Below are 23422 nucleotides of genomic sequence, written 5' to 3'. Positions count from 1 at the left end.
CTTTGTGGTCACACAACTGACTGAAAGGCATTAAGAATACACAATCCCTCTGTGTTTATTGCTTACTAAAAAACATTTGACTAAGCAAAGTCTAATAGTTTTAAAGGCTTTTAGCAAGAAAGCTGTCAAATATACATATTTTCAGACCCAAGATTTCATGACAAATGCAAAGAGGCAGCTTTAATGATCTTCTGAGCATCAATATCAAATAACATATAAAACACTCTCCCCAAAACAGCCATCAGTGCCATGGCGAATGTGTCGCAAAAGTGCAAACAGATAGGAGATTAATCAAAGCTTTTGATCAATGGTTCTCAACCTGTTTAGGGTAGTGGGGTGGTGCAATGGATAGAGAACTGGGCTTGGGGTCGGGAAGACCTGAGTTCAAATCTAGCTTCAGGCACTTAATAGCTGTGACCCTGGGCAAGTCCCTTAACCATGTTTGCCTCGGCTTCCTCCTCTATAAAATGAGCTGGAGAAGGAAACAGCAAATCACTCCAGTATCTTTTCCAAGAGAAGCCCAAATGAGGTCACAAAGAGTAGGACATAACTAAAACAACCAAACAAAAAAAGCCACATCTCAAGTTGTGCTCTGTGGACCCCAAGAGGTTGTGGAGTTACTGAAAGTAAGGGATCCACAACGCCATATGCACACCATGTATCGTCACTTTGGTCTTTCCTTAGTTCCAAATTTAGATCCAACAAAATATGCAGCATGACTCAGTATAATAAATAGGCAAACACAACTTCTGTTCCCTGAATCATGTCTCACACATATGTATTACTATTTTCCCAATATACATAGATGCTGTTATGATTAATAAAATACAAATTCGTTTAAAAGCATTACTAGATTCATAGTAAGTTTCTGTCACCATGTAGTTTATCAATCCATAGAGGCTAATAGTACAAGCACTATCATGCAGGGGTCTACAAAATCTGATATGAAAATGAGGTCTTTATATTTGATGAGGCCAGAGACCATTGCTTTAGAGGATGAGACTCTCCAGATGCTCAAGTTTGCAGATCATAATATTGTCCTGCTCACATTCAACCATAGAACCCAGTAGAGTCTCCTCAACAGTAACTCCAAAAAAAATTGCCTTAGCAATCCACACAGGAAGAAAATCTACTGGCTAAAGGATACACATTGCCCATATTATGACAATTGATTGAATGGGCAACGCAGTCCATCATATCTTGGACACACACTGCAGATAGATAATGAGCTAGAACAAAAATTCAATAGGCACTAGATGCAACTGGAAAATTGTACAGTGTTTTCAATGACGTTAGGCTATTCCCTGGTGCAAAAGCCCACCTTTTAATAGCAATATTCTCCCATCTTGAGTAAACGTAAATGGTACTGAAGAAAACAAAAATAAGAAATGTGGCTGAACTAAACACACACACACACACACACACACACACACAATCCTTGCTAGAGATGACAATTTTTAAAGCACCAAGGGAATGAATCTCAAAGTAGCCAAAGAAGGAAAAGATAACAAAAGGCATGGAAAAACCCTCAGACCTTAAACTTAAAAAAAAAAAAGGCAACCCAGAGAACATCAATCACTATCGACCCATATGGCTACTTTCCCATCTATATAAAATTTTTATGAGAATAATCTACACATGCATCAAGGGCATCCTTGGTGAGGGTATCAGAAGGGAACAAACAGGTTTTCACGAGCGATGTTCCGCAGCAGACGACATCTTTGCCATCACACAAGTGATGGAAAGATGTCAAAAAATATCAGCTCTTGTGGCATTTGGTTTTTGCCTGCAAAAAGCAGTTGGTTCTTATTCTTTGTTACAACACAGGGCTTCCTGGGAAGGGGAGGGAGGAGGGACAGCTTCAGAAATGAAGGTGATGGAAAAACAAAAGACAGCAATAACATTTTTGTGCTCAGCATCTGATTCAGTAGAGTAAAATGTCATCTTAAAGGTCCCCCTCTAACACTGTGTCTCTCTTTCCTAAGTCAAACATATCCAAGAATTCTTGAAACATCTAACAGGAATAATGTTTGACCACCCTCTGCGCAGTACCATGAAGCGAGGCTGAAAGCAAGAGATGTGTGCCCATCAAAGGCCAGGTATTGTTCTTGTGAAGGAAACTCAGCACTGAGTCCAAGTCAAACACAGATTTCCTCTAGTTGGTGAGGTCCTCTACCTAGCGCTCCCATTTGCAAATAGGCGCTCACTACATCAAGCTCCAGGATATTACCAAATGAGATGTATAATCATTTAAGAGAGCTTGGCCTAACTATCCATACAAGAAAAAACAAGAAATGAAGACTACCGATTGTCCAGATGATAGAAGTGGCCTATCAGTGTGTGTATGTATGCATGTATGTATGTATACATTACACACACGTATAATTCTGTTACTATATATTACACAGTTACTATGTATTATATATGTACTATACATTGTAATATATACACACACGCTGTATATAGTAAATATACTACATACAGTAAAGCTATACAGTACGTGTTACATACTACTATAGACTGTACGTAGAACATATATACTATACTATATATAGTACTAAGTAGTCTATATGCTGTATGTGTTCTATATAGTAACTGTACCCAGCGTGCTATACATATATACCACAATACAGTATACTATACATAGTACATAAATATGCTATATGGTATGTATATGTGTGCATATATGTATGTATATATGTATGTATGTAAATACATGTCTTTATGCATATGCATATGATATATATAAGTATGTGTAGAGGTAGAGATATGTTGATGTGTGTGTGTGTGTGTGTGTGTGTGTGTTGGGGGCAGCTAGGTGGCACAGAGTATAGAGCACCAAGCCTGGAGTCAGGAAGACCTAAGTTCAAATCTAGCCTCAGACACTTAGGAGCTGTGTGACTCTGGGCAAGTCACTTAACCCTGTCTGCCTCAGCTTCTCACCTGTAAAATGGGGACACACTGGAGAAGGAAATGGCAAGCCACTCCAGCATCTTTGCCAAGAAAACTCCACGTGGGGTTGCAAAGAGTGGGACATGACTGAAATCGACTGAACAACACAACCTGTGTGTGTGTGTATGTTCACACACACATATGTATATATAAATTTATTGACACTGGGAAAAAAACCACCAAGAATTGGATAAGAGGCTCAGGATTGCACAGGAGAAAGACAATGGGCTGGATTGCCTTTGAGAAACTTTGTTTTTAAAAAATCATCCTGAACTTCTCCATGAAACAAAGAGCCTTCCTTTTTCACATCAATATCCTTCAAGTGGTATATAGCTAGGATGCACAGAATAGGACAATCCCCAAAGTACTGCAGTTAAGGATGCCGTAAAAGGCAACAGAGAGGAAATTCGTAGAAGGCCAAGGATCACACAGAATGAGTACCCATGGATGAGCGACAATCTATATCGATGCCATGTCTCCCCATCGTTAAAAACCCTCATCGGCCCCAATCATTCTCAGTAGCTATGGTCCTATATCTTACTTCCTTTTCCTGGCTCACCTCCTTGAGAAATAAGCCTCCATTCCTGGAATGCTCTTGCAACCTCATCCCCACCTCTTAGTTTCCCAGTCTTACTTTAATACTCAGCTGAAATCCCACCTTCTGCAAAAGCCTTTCCTGCAGCCCTTTGACATAACCCTATCTCCTTAGTATGGGTCTTGCAGGGACCTAGTTATTTATATCTTGCCTCTCCAGTTAGACCGTATGCTCCTTGAAGGCAAGTCTTGCTTTTTATTTTTTATTACCCTGGTGCTTTACACAATGCCTGACACACAGAAATCTCTAAATAATACTCCTCAACCAACTGACCAGTAGAGGGATTATTGGCATTCATGGAAGTAATCCATCAAACATCAAAGACAGCCTCTCCAGCAAGAACGCCTTAGCTCTAACCTACATCCTGGGGATGCCGTAAGAATCAAAGAAGATAATGGACATGAAAATGCACTGAAGAGGAAAGGCATTATAGGAATACAAGGTATATAATATTATAAAATATTGATAGCTCTCCAAATATTGTGTCCCTTCCCCACCCCCACCCTACCCCCAACAGCCTGCTTATATTGAAAACAAAACATTAAGATCTAGGCTCCTCCCAACAGAGTCATCCTGTGTATTTTATTCTTCCTGTAGAGCAGAAATAGAAGTATGTGAGGTTTCTTCCCCTTTTTCGGAGGGGAAGGGGGTATTCATGATGGCTTAAGAGGGGGACCAAATCCTAGTCCATGTGCTCCCCTCTGAGGAGGTATTCAGTTTGTTGGGTCATGTGGCTTTTTGGTTATTTTTTAATCTAAGCAATGAACCTTGGAAGCTGCAGTTGAGCCAAGAAACCTCATTAATCAGTGCGATTAAAAGGTTCCCGTTTAGAGGGCACATCTGCTCCCAAGCCAGCTCTGCTCTGCTGTAGTTGGAGAAAACAGAGATGTTCACAAAAGGGACTCTGGGCTCCTGAGCCCCATGAGCCAGTCAGGATGAGCAGCATTCATTCCAGGAACAGGCAGTGCAGCACCATGCTAGACATTAGGCCCCAGAGAGAGCTGGCCAGTCTGTCATCCAGGGGGAGCAAAATGCTGCTTTCCCAAGGGTATTTATTAATGTTGAGGTGTTCTGGCCCTGCACTAGGTCCTTCTAGAGCTCAAAACAAGAAGGGAGAAGACACACTGTGCGGCTCAGTTAGCACTAAACCATCTGGATCATTGACTTCAACTAGCAACATAATGAAAGAAAATATTTGGGATGACAACAGTAATAATGAGAGGACATTACATGGGGCTTTGCGATTCAAAGAGCTTTACAGAAGCAACTCCTCCTTCTCTTTCTCCCTTTTATGGATAGAATGGCATACCAACCAGAAAACTGGAATGGAATGAAAGGTGAGACCCTAGAATTGAAGTCCTGGCTCTAGCTAGCCATGTGACTTGGGTACCTCCCTGAATCTCCCTTTTTTCATCTGTAAAATAAGTGTGTTGAATTAGACCATCTCTAAGATCCCCTTCCGGTTCCAACGTCCTCCAATATACTCTAACACGAGCTAACTAATCTATAAAATACAATTGCCTGGCAAGGGGGATTATTAGACTTTCTGTTTTATTTCTATGTTTATTAGCCTCAAAACAGGGCTCGCTTATATAGCAAATGAAATGTTTACAAAGTGCTTTCTTTTTGATATATCTGTGTGAAGGAGGTAGTTATCACCTCCATTTCACAGATGAAGAAAACAGAGGTTAGTTAAATAATTTTTCCCATCATCACACAGCTAGATTTCAGAGCTGGGATTTGAACCCAGGTCTCTTGCCCACTAAACTGACACCCTTTCCACAATATGTTGCCCCCATTTGCATCAGATTCTGAGCTCTTTATTTAACAGTGACTTGCTCCTTCCAAATTACCCTATCTACACACCAGCTAGGCCTGTGTCCAGTGTGATACAGTGGGTAATATGGGTGTTTTTAAATTAATGACATCCTATGGCAAGGGGCCCAGAAGGAGCTGAGCGGTAGGTGGCATTGAGGCTTTGAGGTAAGACAGTCAGGTTTCTTGATCCTGGCTCTTCCACTAACTCACTGGGGCAAGTTATTTCATCTACCTTGCAGAGTTTCCTCGTCCACCTTCCAGAGTTTCCTCATCCATAAAACAGAGATCTTCATACCTGCCCTGCCCATCTCACAGGATTATCGTGAGGCTCAAAAGGGAGAATGGGTCAGAAAGTGTTCTGGAGAGTAAAAAGCTCCATAAAGACATAAGCTTCAAAACAGAGCCAGGGACTCGATCGTGCACCAGAGGCAGATGCTGACATCCTTGCTATCAGAATGCGAAGAAGAAAGACAAGCTTCTGAAAGCGCAGAGGGCAGACAGGCTGACTTTCTGTACACAGCTGCATCTTGTCCAACTGCGCCTGAGGCTCTACACACCCGCACCTTGAAAAAAAACCAAAGGGAGCCAAAAGGGCACCCTGCAAGTGGGCAAAGTGCATATGCTTCTGCTGAGGATCCCAAGAAATCAAGGGAGCTGTCTCTCTGGCAGGCGGGCAGACAGGGCTCAGAATGCAAGTGCCCGAACCCGCCTCTGCTTCCAGGACAGCAGTGCCAGTGTGGGTGTCCCTGCTGTACCCAGAAGTCCAGCTGCCTGAGGACAAGGACGGAAGGAAGCCAAGACCCCTCACCCACTAAAGGGCGCGTGGACCAGGAATACTGAAGGCCATGGAAAACAAACATTTTATCTAGTGTGGGGACTTTAGTGTTGGGCAGGGCTGATATTCTGGAACAGTTCTGTTACAGGAGGCTGGTCCACAATATAGTTCAGAAACTGGTTTTTGTTTCCATACAAATCATAGAATTAGAGGATGGCAGTGTGGCAAACCCTCCACTAAAGCTTTCCAATTTATGTAGAGATGACCCTAAGTTCTTAAAGGCTATACTAGCACAGTAAATACCCTGAATGGATCACTTTGCCTCTCTTGGTCTCAGTTTACCCATCTGTAAAATAAGCAGATGGTAGTAAACCACTTCTAAGGTCTTCACTGGCTCTAGACCTTATGGTTCAATGCCCTTCCCTTCAGCCTCTACAATCAGTCAATTGACAAATATTTATTAAGCACCTACTATGTGCCAGGCACTGGGGGATATATTGCTCCATATCCATTCCCACTTAGTAGAAGGTTCCTTTGCCTTTTGAAGTAGAAGTAGGAGTTAAGGGCAGCCAAATCCCTGGCCTGGATCTGCCACTAACTTTCTGCGTGCATGGGGGTTAGTCTTCGAATTTCTCTGGGCCTCAGTTTCTCTATCTATAAAAGGAGTGGGTCAGATTAAATGACCTTCCAAGTGCCTTCCAGTTCTAAAAATCTATACTTTCTCCCCAATTTGCTTGTGAACTCCTTTAGAGTGGGGGCACTCACGCCCTTCTGTTTCTTTGGTATCCCTGCCCCAAAGTACTCTTTCTCCATAATAGAGCTCACTGAAGACAGGGGTTGGAGCTAGCAAGGCTATCACAGCCACATTCTTTCTCCTACTGAAGTACCCCTTAGAGTTACTCCTCCAAAGGGAAATGACAACACATTACCCAAATATGACACCTCAGAAACTAGTCTTTGACAACCTGGCGAGTTTAATTCCAGAAAGTTAGTGGGGAGTACATTTTGGATTTAAAAAAAAAAACAACTAAATTAAAACAGACAAATAGAAGAAAACAAGGGCTCCATTGTAGTGCATCAGAAAATGCCTCCTGACTTGGGAGTCAGAAGACTCAAATTCTTCTGCTGACTCCTTGGAGGGACTTAAGAAAGCCACTTAAATGATAAAGACCTCAAAGGCACTTCCGAGGTCACTGAGTCCAACCTTTTAGTCTCATCCCTGGGAGAGAAGGGGATGACTCACCTAAGGTCTATTAATCATTGGGGAAACAGTGGGATTCAATCGAAAGAGCTCTCGAAAAAAAATCACTTCATCTCTCTGCCCTCACTTTCCTCACCTGTGAAATGGGGGTGAGGAGTGGGCTAGACTTGATGGTCTCTGAGGTCCCTTCCACCTCTAAGTCTATGCTCCTATGGTTTAAAACTACTCTCTCACCATGCTCCTGGTCTCTACTTACCCTCTATTCCCTCATAGGTGAAACTGCCCCCTACTTATTTAATGGTTTTTGAGCTCTCCGAATTAGATAATGTATGTAAATGGGCTGTATGTTGGCTATCATCATAGGTCAAGGGAAAGTTTAGCATTTTCCTTCATCCTCCTCATTCTAAGTTTCCCATCACCAATAAATGACAATTCCTGTCCAGTGACAAACAGGACCTTCCCCTTGACAACGCTGGAACTAGATCAGAGTGAAGAATCCACTGGCTGTGAGATACAAGGGGAAAGGGACTCCACCTATCCGGAGCCCTCTCTAGACCCTGAGCAGCTGTCAATCATCTCCTTTCTTTCCTTCTTCAAAGGCTCCCTTCCTTTGGCAAAAGCTGCCTGAGATTTCAGCCTAGGTTCTCTTAAAGGAACATTTGAGCCAGCTATTTAAAACACAATCTCCTTACATTATCTTAATTGTTAGAATGACACCCTTTTATAATCACCAAGGACCTACTTAACTCTTTTAATTCTGTATAATAAGTGCTATTCCTTGGAGTGGATCTCGGAAGCTGGAAACAGTTCTTGGCTTTTGTCTACATTTTGTTTTTACAACATAAATTTTGTAAACATATTACATGTCAAATGTTTTCATCTCTGCTAGGGTTACTAGGGGTGAAGGGAGATGAACATGATGAAAGCAGGAAGTAAGAGGAAAAAGCTAGTGATCCTAAAAGGAAATGGTGCTATGAAAGTGGGCACACAGAGGCTACGGAAAGTGGGCATGAGAGTCGTATTTGGGAGAGGGGTGTCACTGAAGAAGGGTTGATTTGGGCTGTTTCCCCCAGAACTGGGAGCAGTGGGTAAAAGCTTCAGAGGCAAATCTAGGCCTGATGTCAGGAAAAACCTCCTCAAAATGATCTTGAAATCATAGATCAAGAACTGGGGCATCTAGTGCAATCCTCTCTTGTTATAGAAGAGAAAACTGAATCCAAGGGAAAATAAAGGGACTTGCCCTGGGTCACAAGGGTAGGAAGTGACCAGAAATGAGATTTGAATCCTGGTCCTCTGGCTCCAAAGTCAGTGCTCTGTTGGAGGTACCATGCTCCAGAAGGAAGCAAGGCTCTAGAAGTGAGGCATCCCCCCTCAACGGCAGTTGGTGATGAAATATAGACGAGCTCTGGACTTGGAGTCATGAAAACCCAAGTGCAGATCCGGCCTTAGACATTTACTGACTGTGCAGACCTGGGCAAGTCACAGAACCTGTCTCAGGATCAGCTTCGTCATCTATAAAATGAGAAAAATCGCTCCTGCTTCACAGGGCTGTGGTGAAGACCAAGTGAGATGACACACGGAAAGTGCCATTGCTAAATTAATGTGATGATTATGATGGTGGCGGCAACGATGATGAAGCTCTTCAAGCAAAAGCTGGATGATCGCTTGTCAAAGAAGGGATTCTTGTGGTATTGGTCGGAGATGGCCACTGGAATCCCTCTCAACTCTTGAGATTGCTCGTGGGCCTCTAGTTTAAAGGAGGGGCTGTGACAGAGAGGAGAGACAAAGACACTGAGACACAGACACAGTGAGACAGAGAAAAGAGAAGACAGAGAGAGATAGAAAAGAGAGAAACAGAGAGAAGAGAGAAAAGAAGGAGGAGAAAGACAGAGAGACAGAGAAAAGAGAAGACAAAAAGACAGAAAAGATAGAAAGAAGAGAAAAAGAGGAAACAGAAAAGAGAAGACAAAAAGATAGAAAAGAGAGAGAAAACAAAAAGACAGAGAAAAGAGAAGACAAAGACACAGACAAAAAAGAGACAGAGAAAAGAGAGAAAAGAGACAGACAAAAGAGAAGACAAAGAGACAGAAAAGAGAGAGAAAAAAAGAGACAGACAGAAAGACAGAGAAAAGAGAAAGAGCAGAGAGACAAGAGAGAAAAAGAAGAGGAAAGAAACAAAGAGTGAGGGCACAGTGGCCTTGGGATTCAGAAGAGCTAGCTTAATTTCCTCCTAGATGATCATGGACAAATTCCTTCCCCTCCCTGAGACTCACTTTTGTTGTCTCTAAAATGGGAACAATGATAAGTAAATTAACTACCTCACAGAGGTGTCCTGAGAAAAATCATTTTGTCACCTTTTTAGTATTTATATAAATGTGAGCTTTTCTGATTACTGTAGCACCTTTTCAGTGAAGGTTATCATATCATGTCCTTATCCTCAACTATACAAATTAAAGGGGAAATCTAAAGCCAGGAATAGCTAAGGGGAGTAGAACACATACACACACACACACACACACACACACACACACACACACACACACACACACACACACACGTCCTGTGAAAGAAAACGCCCATGTACAATACTGCAGACCACGCGATGCTTAATCATTTCCTAATCTAATAGCAGCAATATTGCAAAGGCACCAAACTAGAAATCATATTAGCCATGTTTGTTCCCCTTTACAAAGAGGAAAATGAGAGGAATTTAGGCCTCTGTTATGACAGGAGCTGAAAAATAACTTCAAGAGACTAGCTACAGTTGGCTAAACCAAACCCAGACCCAGGTGAGCAAGGAGGAGGTTTAAGGCCTATTAACTGGTAGAACTGAGTAACTGGAAAACCAATAATTGTCCAGAAAAACTGATAACGTTTTCAGCAGAGAGGTGTGAAGCTACTAGGGCAAAATGTCATACGCATCATAGGTGACCACTAGAAATGATCATGATGTAAAAACAAAAGGCTTATTTTTTTTAATGCTATAAAGTGAAGTAAGTGAACATTCAAATCAAAGGGATTTAAAAACTTAGGCCAGCCAGGGTTCATCTTTCCTGAACATCGAAGCCAGAAAGAAACTCCAGTGCCTGGCTTCGTTGGTGGTTTGGTAAAAGACTGCCAAAGACAGTGAACGCCCCTGGGCCAAAAATATTCTCAAGTTCAGTATGTCTACTACCACTATGGCTCACTTTCACCCTGTGGCTCAGAACTTCTATTGTAGTCAGAAGAGCGTTTGGACCAAAGTTTAGCTCTGTCACTAGTACTAAGTGACTTTGGACAAGTAACCTCAGCTCTATCACTCTGTTTCTTCATCAAAGGGTAAGATGGGTAAGATGACCTTTCAAGACCCTCCCAGTTCTCCATTTCTATAACTATCTACAATTTAAGTCCAGTCTCCTGACTCCGGATGTACGATTCAACCTTCTGCCAAGTATGCCTTTTAAATGGCTTGTGTACCTAGCCACAAACGAATTTGTGGTCATATTACCAAAAAAGAAAAAAAAAAGAAACAGACCATGCAAATAAACACAGGTCTCTAGGCCCCTGGGACTAAATGAAGGTAGGTTCTAAGTCAATTTTCCTTCTCTTCATCTCCACTACCATGAGAATATTCATCAGAGGTCTCCCCACTAGGGAGAAGATCATAGGTTTAAAAATAGGAGAGACATTAGAAGTCTTATTTTCCAAAGCCCTCATTTTACAGATAAGTAAAGCCCAGAGAGTTTGTGAATTGCTCAAGAAGCTGCCTATTCCTCTCACTCCTAATCTTGGGTTCTTTCCATTGTAATACATTATTGTACCATACGCATTGGACCCCAGAATTGGAAAAAGCACTGGAATTGTAACTTGAGGGCTGGGGTTCAAATGCCAGCCCTGCCACTTACTACCTGTATGACCTCAGGCAATAATTATAACCACAATAAAGAGAAACAGAGTGGATTAAGGAACCAGGAATCTGGAAGCCCTGGATTCAAGTCTTCCACAAACTAGCTATATCAAAATTCACTTAACCTCTCAGTATCCCCAGGCAGCAGAACTTCTTAATTCAGGGTCTACAAACTTAGATTTGGTTTTTGTTTTAATATTTTGATAACTAGATTTCAATGTAATTTGTTTCTTTTTTGAAATCTTTCAGGACCTTCGTGCTCAAATTGGTCTCTGTGCTATAGTGAAAGCTTTGGTTTTCCATCAGAGTAAAATAAATTCATCACATTTGGGACATAAAAAAAAAAGAAATTCTATGTATTTTATTTAATACATTCAAGAAACACTATTCTGAGAGGGGTCATAGGCTTAACCAGACTGAAAAAAGGGATCCATGACAGGAAAAAAGTTAAGAATCCCTGCTTTAAGAATTTAAGGTACAATGTTTCATAGGAATGGATATGTAGAGCCTATATCAGATTGCAGGATGTCTTGGGGAGGGAGGGGGGATAGAGGGGGAGAAAATTTAAAACTTATGAAGTGAATGTTGAAAACTAAAAATAAATAAATTAACTAATAAAAAAGAATTTGCGGTACAAATGAGTTGCAGCGGAGAAGCAAGTTTTTACACCAGGAATTCCCTATACAGAGAATTCAGAGATGCAGACAAAAAAAAAAAAGGTTGAAAAGGAAATAGGTCATGATCATACAGCCAAGTAGTATCTGAGGCAGGATTTGAATCTAGGTCTTTCCTATCTTCAAGTCAAGACTTGTTTGTACTACATCACAATGTTTCTTTGGGCAAGGGACCACCCCTCAGGGGCTCAGTTTTCCACATCTGTCTAGAGATGGTTTCTAAGGTCTCTTCCAGTTCTCAATCCTATGATTCTAAGAATAGAAATCACTAAGGGACATTTAAGTCGCTAGGGGAAATGCTTGCCTGATAGAATCACGAAGCTGGAAAACTTCATCCAGCCCACTCCTCCTCATTCCAAAGATGAAGAAACTGGGACCCAAAGACCTCAAGAGACAGTTGCAAGGTGCCACATCAAATCAGTGGTGGAGGTCCTTAGAACCTAGAACCTAGGTCTCCTGATTCTTAGTTCAAGACCCTTACACTATAGCTGACAGCCTCCCCCCGGGTGATATACTTCCTTGTACCACCTGATTGTCTGGTGATTTTGAAACTGGCCTTATCCTTTCCTTTGTTAAGGGAAGAAGGAGGAGGATTCTAGCCATTGGGAACCAGAGCTGGTTTCTGAAGGAACTCCTGTGGCTAAAACTTAGAGGATACATACCTCTTCTGCCTCCCTGGCCACAATGTTGCCGAGCCTACCACTTAGGGGAAGCCAGGGTGGATAGGTGGACTGGAATGTCAGCTACTCTGGGGAAGCATTTGCTACAGATAGAGCTGCTTCCTTGCTACTTATAATGAAGCTTTTAAAATCAACACTCCCAGCCCTAAAACCAGGATCCTTCTACCACCTAGGGGGCAAAAGGGCCAATGTCATTGTCATTTCTTCCCAAAAGACCTGGAAGGCCCTCCACTATCTGGCACCTAATTTCTGTCTTTTTAGTTATCAGGAAGCCCAAGGACTACCAGCCTCAGAGAACAACAAACAGGAACCCCAGCTCTGCCATTTACTACTCCTGGGTGGCCTTGGGAAAGGTACCAAGAACTTCTCTGGGTCTGTTTCCTCATTTATAAAACAAGGAAGTTGGACTAAGATTCTTTCCAGCTCTAGACCTATGATGCTAACAAGTTGTCCTGCTTTTTAAAAAATGTTCACACCTTCCTGAAAATTTGCAACATGATAGACCCCTTATTGCAATTATTTTTTAAGCCTCCCCCCTTTGGGAATGTGATGCCACACAGGAATTCTGTAACTAATTCCCAGTGCCCTTTGTTCTTGGAAGAGGCCAAGCTTTCCACACAATGCAGACAGGATTCCAGACCCACTGCTAAAAAGTTCACACTTTTGAGAAGTGATTTCTGAAGCTTTCCACACAATCCAGACAGGATTCCAGATCCACTGCTAAAAAGTTCACACTTTTGAGAAGTGATTTCTAGGTCAAGTAGCCTTCTTGGAACTGAAAATCAAGGAAATTAGTACAATTCTTCTTGTTTATTTCACCCAATCCTTCAGTAGTCAAAGACAAATGGGACAGTGTTTTGTTGTTGTCTTTAGAGCTGGGTTATTCTGGAAAGAACAGTAATGGCGGTGGGGAGGGGGTGTCAGACTTGGAATCTAATTCTCTGAAAAAAGGATCTTAGATTTAGAGCTAGAAGGTATTACTGAGGTCAGACAGTACAACTTACTCATTTTCTAGATGAGCAAGTGATTTTCAGAGGGGCTGTACATATCCGGGTTACACGGCCATACAAGAGGCAGGCCTTAAAACCAGGTCTCCCTCACTGTGAGGCCAGCTCTCTATCCACTATGTCCTGAAAGAACCGTATTCTTGGAGAATAAATGAACCAGAACTAAGGGACAAGCAGATACTTATATTGCTTTGCCACTAAGGGGCCAACTGAAGCCTCCTCCTTTCCTCTTTTGTAGCATAGGGATTCTAATAAATAAACTCCTCTGAATAGTTATGAGCTGATTTGGGGAGCCCCTAGGGGACTGATAAGGCTCACCTTATGGGGTGAGCCAATCATTAGGTGATGGTGGTCTCCTGCCTCCCAAGAACTGGTCTGGACCAAATAGTGCTTGTCAAGTCTTTCCACAATAAATGTTTTAATCAGCCAAACAAAAACCCCTTGGAGAAACGGAGCTGCTCATGTTACAAGCCTTCTCAAAACACAAAAGGCAATGAAACTGGGGCCTGAAGTATGGGGGGGCGAAGAGGGGGGGGGATCACGCTGGCTGCTCTAGGTAAGGATCCTCCAATTAATGTGCTCCTGGCTCCCAATGACAGCTGGAGTCAGCCCAGACCCGCCCAGCTGGGATGCCCTGCCCACTGAAGCAGAGACATATAGCTGCCCAGGCAGGAAAGGCCGGCTAGGGTAAGATCAGCACATCATTACCCCAAGGACCCAGAGTTACACACAAGAGGCTTCTTGTCTGGGCCTCTATTCTCATGCTAATTTTCAGGAATCTAGATCCCTTCACTTCCCAGCTCTGCCCACACCAAGCCCCGGGCTTTCCCAGGAAGGCTATTGGCCCTTAAGAGAGCCGGTTCAGAACAGGGGTATGTACCAGAGGATGTCTAGGGAGATTACCACTTTGGCTAGGGGCGTCTGTTTTATGTCCCTTCCTGCTGCGGTACCCCAGACCAGGTTTACCTTAGAGGAGAGACTTGGGGCAAAAACTCACCAATCTCACAATCAAGGACTAAGCCACAGAAATGAACCAGGGGGCAATGACATGATAAAACAACTTTTAACAATGAAACAAGCTGAAGATCATATTAGGCAGCTCTTTACATCCCAAGTGCATGCACAGAGCCACCGCCAACACTCACTCAATCACTCATACAGGTGGTCCATCCTCTCTCCAACGTCCCAGCTCAGTACACCCACTGATTTCAGAAAGGATCCTTGGCCCTGTAACAACAACACACGGCAAACCTTTAGCAGGTCTCCACATACTACCTAGTAACACAGGAAGAGCATCCACAAAGTCAACCAGCAAGCCCTTTGGAAAATGGCCAAACAGTGCAGATGTGTTATTATAGCACCCCTGATCCTTTGGATTCCCATGGACCTGAATAAAAGGTCTACATGCTGGCTGAACTCCATCTTTTCCCCCACCCCTCCTAACCCAACACCTTCAAGAATTGAATCCCCCATGCTAGCTTTCAGAAGCTGGGGAAATATGGGTTTCCCTACCTCTTACCCCCAGAGTCCTCTGAGTGGCTACAAATCTAGGCAAAGGATAAAAAGATTAGTTCACCAGACTAGCTCAGGAGTCATGAAATCTAAGAAATCTAATTATCCCAGACACCTTGACCTTCCCTCAGGCCCAATCACATTGCCATTCACCAGTTATAGTGGTTATACTTATACAGTGGCCCTCTGGGATACAAAAACAGAGTACTATTACAGGCTGCCCCCTCCCCACCCTGGTCCTATCACATCCTTACAGACTCTTACTGCCTATGTGACCTTGGGCCTCAGTTTTCTCATCTGTAAAATGAAAGAGTTAGGCTTCATGACCCCCTAGCTCTAAAGCTATGACCTTCTTTTACCCAGTGGGGCCAGGGTACTTGCTGTTCACGCATAACAGGTGGATGAGGGTCACTATCAGGTGCATTAGGAAGGGTCCCTTAATTGCTGACAGGATCATTCCCATGGAACCAGCTACAGGGTATTCGTCATAATCATACACAAAACAAGCAACCAGGCTCTGGTCAGAAAGCCAGAACCCAAGAAGCTGCCCGTTCTTTCCCTGTGGCTGTGTCCATCACGTGGCATGTCAGCAAACCTGTGGGCATGCCATTTGGGGTGGGGGTGGAAGTGCCTTCCTAGCCCAGCATCTTGCCTGCTTGTGGGGTTCACTATGAGAGACCAGGAGAAGAGAAAGGTCTGAGTCACTTTTTGTAGCTATAGAAACCATCTGAGTTGTGGCAACCAGCCTGGCTCTGTGGACCTTCTTCTCTTCTATGAGGGGACCAGAGGCCAGCTACAAACACATCTGTTTCTTTCCCCACCACTTCAAGAACTCCCTTGCCGCAGATTCATGCTCCCAAGGATCGAAAACCACAATTGGGAGTTTGGAGTACATCAACTCAGCAGACTATTAGAACCAAGAGGATGGGCAGCTGCTGGGGACCACAGCTGAGTAATACAGAAGGGCTCTGAGTCCTAGCATGGGAGAACTAGCTCTATTCTATTAAAATATGGCGGTCTCCCCCAGAGATCTGAGAGAGGTACTTAGCCTGAGAGCCCTGGTCCCCCCTTCCTCCTTTCCCTCTAAAGCTTCCTCATCCTACAGGATGTCTAGCAAGCTAAGTCATATCTACTCTCCAATGCCTGGGTCATGATGCTATCCTCCTGGTTTGACCACATGAGCCTCTAGGGACTCCCTCTCCTTTCAACTTTATTAATATCATCAGCCACACACTGTACCCTTCATTTGCCCCGCATATAAGACTGTCAGATTTAGAGTTAGCAGGTTCCTTAGAGACCATTTAGTCCAACACCCTCATTTTACAGATGAGAAAACTGAGGTCCAGTGATATTAAATGATCTGTCCATAGTTGCCCAGCTAGTGAGAGCCAGCCTCTACATCAGGAAAACCTAGGTTCAAGTGTTCCCTCTGACATATACTGGGTTTGTGCTCCTGAACAAAATCATTTAACCTCTCAGTTCTATAGGTAAGACTAACTTGCAGAGAAGGTGGTAACCTGGTGGTAGAAAGTTCCCTATATCAACAAAATCATGGGTTCAGTCTTTACCCCACACAGCTAGTAATTTTCAGAGCTGGAATTGAAATCCATGTCCTCTAACCTCAAATCTAGTCCTATTTTGATTATGTCATCTTGTCTCACTATCATATCTCATGTTGTTCTTTATTAACTTTTTACATATATACATATGAACATATATGTACGTATGTATGTATGTATGTATGTATATGTATGTATGGATATGTATACAGAAGCAGCTAGGTGGCTCAGTGCATAGAGCGCCAGGCTTGTAGTTAGGAAGACTCATCTTCCTGAGTTTGAATCTGGCCTCAGACACTTAGCTGTGACCGTGGGCAAGTCACTTAATCCTGTTTGCCTCAGTTTCCTCATCTGTAAAATGAGCTGGAGAAGAAAATGGCAAACTATTCTAATATCTTTGCCATGAAAACCCCAAAAGGGGTCATGAAGAGTGGGACAGAACTTAAAAATGACTGAAGAACAAAAATGTGTATGTATAGCTATCTATATGTAGACATATATGTGTCTGTGTGCATAGATATATGTATATAAATGTATCCTTCTTAAGCTCCTTGAGGGCAGGGATTGTCTTGGAATTCTTATGCTCCCTATGATTTTATATACTCTGGATGAGAAAGCATTGTCTCCCTCTCTTAAAAAACCACAGATGAAATCCTACTGTCCTATGGAAAGTCAGTGGAGCCCAGGCTAGCTACCATCCCCAAAGTAACATCTGAAGTGCAAAGACAGGCACTAAGTAAGAAACACGTCCAATTCCTCAGGGGAATTGGGGGAGTTCCCACAACAGATCAGCAGCATCCCCATGTTTCCTCTTGGTTCTGGGGTAAGAGGGGCAACCTTTAAACTCTAGTCTTTCCTGTCAGGAGAAGACTAAAATGCTAGCTGAAGTGACCTGCAGCCCCTCTGGCATCCTGTCTGTGTTGGGGGGGAGGGCCTTCCAGATCCCTAACCCATCCCTCACCAGTAAGGACACTCCCTGGACATGTTTATCACAGCAGCCAGCTGGAAAAAACCTCTTGTGCTACTGAGCTGGGCTGCAGACAAATCCCACTCCCAAAGCTGAGCTCCCATACTCCAGAAAGATAGCTTTTCATACTTCGAAAACATCAGCAAATGTTGTTTTATTTGATTCTCATGAAATCTGTGTGGTATTTAGCTCCATTTAACAGATGAGAAAAGTAAGACTCACTGTGAAGTGACTGAGTCCCCTGATTCCTAATTTGAGATTCCTGCCTCAATTCTCTTCTAATTTATCACGTCTTCCTGTAGGCTGTGAATCTTATGACACTGGGGGCAGTAGTAGGTCATATCAGGAAAAGTAATGGAGTTAGAGGTGAAACAACCTAGACAGCTGGGTGGTACAGTGCATCAGTGGATAGAGCCCTGGGCCGGAGTCAGGAAGATCTGAGTTCAAATCCTGCCTCAGATACTTACTAGCCTTGGGACCCTGGGCAAGTCACTTAACCCTGTTTGCCTCAATTTCCTCACTTGTAAAAATGATCTGGAGAAGGAAATGGCAAACCACCCCACCATCTTTGCCGAGGAAACCCCAAATGACTCAAGAAGAGTCAGACGGGATTGAACAACAACAAACAACCTGGGTTCAAATGCTAGCTTCTGCATTTACTAACTTGACCTTGGGGAAATCTGTCTGTCTCAGCTTTCTCACTGGTAAAATGAGGAGGCTACACAAGATACCACCTCCAAGATTGGTTCCAGCCTTAAAATCCTGATTTTTAACTCTCTTAAAGGCATTTTTTTGTTTGTTTAAAGCCTTTATGAAAGTTTTCTCTCTTCTAGCTCAACAGTAAACCCCCTGAGGGCAGAGCTGAGGCCTTTTGACTTCCCCTAGAGTACCAAGCACTGGATCCTTTGCACAGTAGAACGCCAGTGATGCTAATTAAGAACCACTCAATTGGTACATCTTTTCTCTTCCCCCTAGCAGAGAAGGGCAGAAGATTCCCAGTGGCTTCCATGGGAGACAAAGGGTAGTCAGGAACAGTGTGTGCACAGAAGCCAGCCCATCTTGCCAAGAGGTCAAACCTATTAGGCAAGGCCGCAGCATAACGGTGGTGGTAATTAGCACACGAAGGTTCTGTTGTGGCTTTGCAACCTTGAGAACCTCATAAAGATGGGGGAGGGGAGAGGGGGGAGCAGATAGAAGGAAGGGGGAGGGCCTTAACAAAAATAAAAAAAAGTTATGAATGGAAACATAGATGACATACTCCCTCTCTGGGAGGCCCATCTTTGTCATTCTCAAAAGGGTTTTGTTTTTTGTTGGGTTTGTTTTTTTTCTAAGGAGTTTCCTGTGATAAACTTATCGGCTGGCTTCCCTGAGTGGCTTCAGGAACCGACATCTTACTAAGCTGCTAGATAGGGCCATGTCCAATGTCAGTTAGTCTGGCCATCAAGGCCTAAGGATTTAGGATTTACAATGTCTTATTAATCTCATGCAAGATAGGAGGGGAGAATAATGTGTCTCAAATTTCCATTCTTTTTCTGCCAATCTGGGGGGGAAATGGAAGTTTTCAGCTCTTCTCAACTGTGAATTGTGTTGGTTTTCTTCCCCCGTTATTATCCTAAATGAGTAAAGGATCCACGGGTCACCAGCAATGTCAACAGTGCACAATCTCTCCACCCAAATGTTTCTTTCCTGGGCCAGGCTGGGTAAGGAGATGCTACTGGGGATCATGGCAGTGTTTGGTTTAAAAAGTAAAATGAATTCAGGTTTTGTCACCCTGCAGAACCCTTTGGGTTATGCTGACACAACAGATAAAAACAAGAGCTCCAATCTTTTTTTTTTTTAAATCTTACAAATTACCTCTTCTGCACTGAAGGGTTTTCCCTAAATCTGAATGAATTTGCTACGCTCAATTATTCTTCTCACTGAATAAGGTGTGTACCAATGGCTTCAAAACCCCATCCATCTTAAAATGTTTAGGCAGAGGGGAAAAAAAAAAGAAAGAAATCCTCCCAACACACAGGAATCTTAACTTTGAGGTTTTCTCTGGAAACAACTTTCTACAGCCCTGTGACTCCCAGAGCAAAATGCTGCTCTCCTGGGGGGGGGCGGGGGGAAGCAAAAAATACCCAGAGGCAAACCCTATCTCCTAAAGCCTTCCACCAGCCTCAAAGTCACACGTGCTCCGTTGCAGACCTTGCTTTCAATGTGTCTTTTGTTTGATGCTGGTGTTTCAACATCCTCAAGTTAAAGAGAAAAAGGTCAGCGTAAGTCTTCTGGCATTCATAAACCTGAATCAGGCCTCACTATGAGGAGATTGATGGCACAGTAAATTTCTCTCAATCAAAAGCCCCAGGAGTGGGGTGGGGTGGGGTAGGGGGAGCCACTGTGAATCCAACTCTCTGTATCAGTTAAATAAATGCTTGTCTCCTCCCCAGCAAAAAGGCAGCCAAGAATCCAGAAAAGGCTAAGGCTCTAGGGTTTTGATCCTCCTAACTTTCCCTACTTATTAGTATGTTAGGACAAGTTTTGAACTTTCCAAAGGCTAGCAAATGCCAAAGAGTAAAAGTTACAACTCCCGATCAGTAAAACAAACTAATTACTCCTCCCTGCTCCAGCACATTTGATCTATACCTTAAAAGACACACACACACACACACACTCTCTCTCTCTCTCTCTCTCACTCTCTTTCTTCTTTTTTTTTTTTTTAAATAAACTCTGAGAGTAGCCCTAGATTCCCTTACTGCCCTGGGTGACTCCCCACACCCAGAGAGGAGGAGGAAGAGACGACGGCATCATTTAACCCTGCAGTTTACAAGGCCAGGTTCCCATATTGCAGCCAGGAGAGAAACTGTTGCTCAAGAAAATCCCTTAAAAAGCCCTTGGCGCTGCAAGGCAGGCAGCTCGAACGAAGCTCCTGGAGCCAGGCGCCAGGCCATCGCCTTAATGGGCTGCTGCCCTTTTAAATTTTATAAGGCACCATTCCTTCTGATGCACACAGTTGGGGAGGAGGGGGATTGGTGGTCTCTAGAATGGCTTTCTTATCTGAAAAGAAGAGAAACACCCCTCAAACTCCTCTAGGTCATTCATTCTAGGCCAGTCTCTCCCTCCCAACACCCCCCCCCCCCAGCCCACCCCCTTTCCAACTCGCTCTCAAGGAACCTTTGAGACAACATTTGTTTAGGTTGCCAACTTAAATCTTCCTCCCTCTCGTCAGTGCATTGAGAAAGCAGTCAGGGGAAAGGAGAGAAAGGGGAGGGGGAAGGAGGAGGAGGGGAAGGAGGGGGAGGAGGGAGAAGATGAGGAGGAGGAGGGAAGAAGGGAGGGAGAGAGGGAAGGAGGGAGGGGACAGTCTGCACCCAGACCTGCTACAGCAAAACCCACTCTTCAGGCACTCCAAGCCATCCCAACGTTGGCCGATGGTTGCCCGGGGGGCACTCACCTACCCATTGGGACACCACGAGAAGTTGGTCCCGGACCCAGAAAAGGGAGTCCCGAGCCCTGCCCAAGCTCTCCCCTCCACTCCCCGCCCTCAATTCCTTCTCAGGGTTCAGCTGGACTGAACTCTGCAGCCACCTCTCGGGCTACCGCTCCTCCAGCTTAGGACACCCTCCGCCTCCAAGGCGCGCCCTCCCGGAGGGGTTCTGGCCATCCACTTGGGGAGCGCTCGGATGGGGGGAGGGGGAGGTGCGGGGCGCAAGGGGAAAGTTTGAAGCTCCCAGCGCGCGGTGCACAACTCTAACTTGCCGGGCCCCCGAGCTCACTAGCTCTCGGTGTCTCTCCCCAAGGAAGGGGGGAGCTGGGGTGCCTAAGAGGAGCTCTCTGGGCCGCATGCACGCACTCCTTTCTCCAGTTGTTTACATTCTTGGAGTGTCTTTTAAACCCGGGGTCTGAGGCTCTCGCCCCTTTAGGCGGCTGCAGCTCAGCCTCCCGTGAAAACAGTCCCCTCCTCTCCCGCCCCCCACCCCGCCTTCACAATGCCACCATCTACCACCACCCCTCTCACTGCACACCCCCTCCCAACACACACACACACACACACATATACACACTCACACACTCCTTGATCCCGCTTCTGCCGCTGTTTCTATGTGGTTTTATTTTCCCTCCATCATAGTCCCCCCCCTTTACCCCTCCCCTGGCTTCCTGGACAGATGTACACCGGAGAGGGGGAGAGCGCGCTGGCTTAGCCTGCTTCTTTCTCCAGCTGGGGAGGGGAGGGGGGAAGGCAAAGGAGAAAGAGAAACCCCACTTTCCAGTGCTCCCCCCTCCAGCCTTTGACACAAGGAACATGAAACAACCTTCCCAGAGACAGCCTCCCCTCCCTCGGAGCCCCCCAGTGCCCAGCCCCTCCAATCTCTGCCACCCACCCTCTACTCCACCAGGGACAGCACAAGACAGAGAAAGGAACTGGAGGCGACAGATCACTTTAGCTTCTGGACGTATACACACATAGAAAATGCTCCTTCTGAAGCCTCAAGGCTTCTCTCCCCCGGCTGGGGCAGCCCGGCAGGCAGACGGCTGCGTACCCCGGTCGAGGTTTAAACCTCCTTTTGTTTTTAAGGAGTTCCCGGCTACCGGCCACGGCGCGCGCGCGCACACGCACACACACGCGCGCACACACACACACACACACACACACACACACACACACACACACACACACACACACACACACACACACCTTCAGTATTGCAACATTGTGTCTTCCTGGCTGACCCTTCCACAAGCCACAAGCATACTAAGTAACAACAATTAACACCCTCACAAACACACATACACAAACTTAACGCCCACCGGAAAGAAGGCTTAAGGCGATATCCCCCACATTCTCCAGCCCGGGAGTAATGCCTGCGCTCCCCTTGGCTCCTCCACACCACATACAGGGAGCGCGGATAGCCACGCTGGGAGAAAGGCATGGTTTCTTTACACAGAGATAGATACACAGACACACATAAATCGTAACTGGGAACCCCGGATCCCTTCAGCTCCCCGCTCCCCGGAGCCTGAACACCGAGGCTGGCTCCCTTTAGCCTCCAGCATTGACTGACCCTCCTACCTCTATCCCCAGCCCTTTAAGCTAGAGGGGGGGAAAAACAACACACACCACACACACACACACACACACAACAAACCCTCAACCTCCACACGTTTCCAGCCCTAAGTCTTTGCAAGAGAGAAGATAAAGCAAACGCACGATCCCACCAAAACAATCACAATTACGGGAACTAGCACGAGTCAGCCTAATCCACGATTCCGCGCTGCTTCTAAGGGGGGGTGGGCTCGGGGACTGGGGGGCTCTGATCCATTGTGTCCGCCCTCGGTTCCCCTCCCTCCGGTTCGGGCTCCGGCTCCAGCCCCAGCCCCAGCCCCAGCCCCAGGAGAAGGACGACAAACTTACCCACCGCTTAGCGAGGAGCCGGGGCCGCACGCAGCAGCAGCAGCGGCGGCAGCGGCGGCAGCGGCAGCAGCGGCGGCACGGGCAGCGGCAGCAGCACCAAGAGAAATCAGGAAAGGAGGAAGGACACACGGGCAAAATCCTTTTCGCTCTCTCTCGCTCTCTTTTTCTCCTTTCCTTTTCTCCCCCAATGGATTTTGGGGAGGGGGAGGGCGGGGGAGATCTGTGCGGTTGGTGGTGGAGAGGGGGAGGGAGAGCAGGAGGAAAAAAAGAGGGGGGGAGAGAAATCAGAATTACGACTGGATTCGAGCTTTATTTCTCTGCTCGCTCGCTCTCTCCTTTGCTCTCTCGCTCTCGCTCCCCCCCCCCCCTTTTTTAATGTCCACAGACAGTGAAAAGGAACT

The 23422-nt window shown here is 45.0% G+C and overlaps 1 protein-coding gene across 4 annotated transcripts in view; it reads right to left on the bottom strand.

Annotated features, from left to right (window-relative positions):
• Window positions 1-23097, bottom strand: part of ZMIZ1 (zinc finger MIZ-type containing 1) — a 441312-nt gene extending 418215 nt beyond the window's left edge. For all 4 annotated transcript variants that reach the window (XM_036734708.1, XM_036734709.1, XM_036734712.1 and 1 more), the window contains exons 1-2: window positions 23022-23097; window positions 14734-14815 (exon numbers count right to left, since the gene is read on the bottom strand). The gene's annotated coding sequence lies outside the window, so the exon portion shown is untranslated. The remainder of the gene's footprint in view (window positions 1-14733; window positions 14816-23021) is intronic.
• Between the last annotated feature and the right edge of the window lie 325 nt (window positions 23098-23422).

This window comes from Trichosurus vulpecula, chromosome 8 (assembly GCF_011100635.1).
Source record: "Trichosurus vulpecula isolate mTriVul1 chromosome 8, mTriVul1.pri, whole genome shotgun sequence".
In the NCBI taxonomy this organism is placed as follows: Eukaryota; Metazoa; Chordata; class Mammalia; order Diprotodontia; family Phalangeridae; genus Trichosurus; species Trichosurus vulpecula.
The sequence above is the reverse complement of the archived record's forward strand: the minus strand, read 5'-3'. Positions and strand labels throughout refer to the sequence as shown.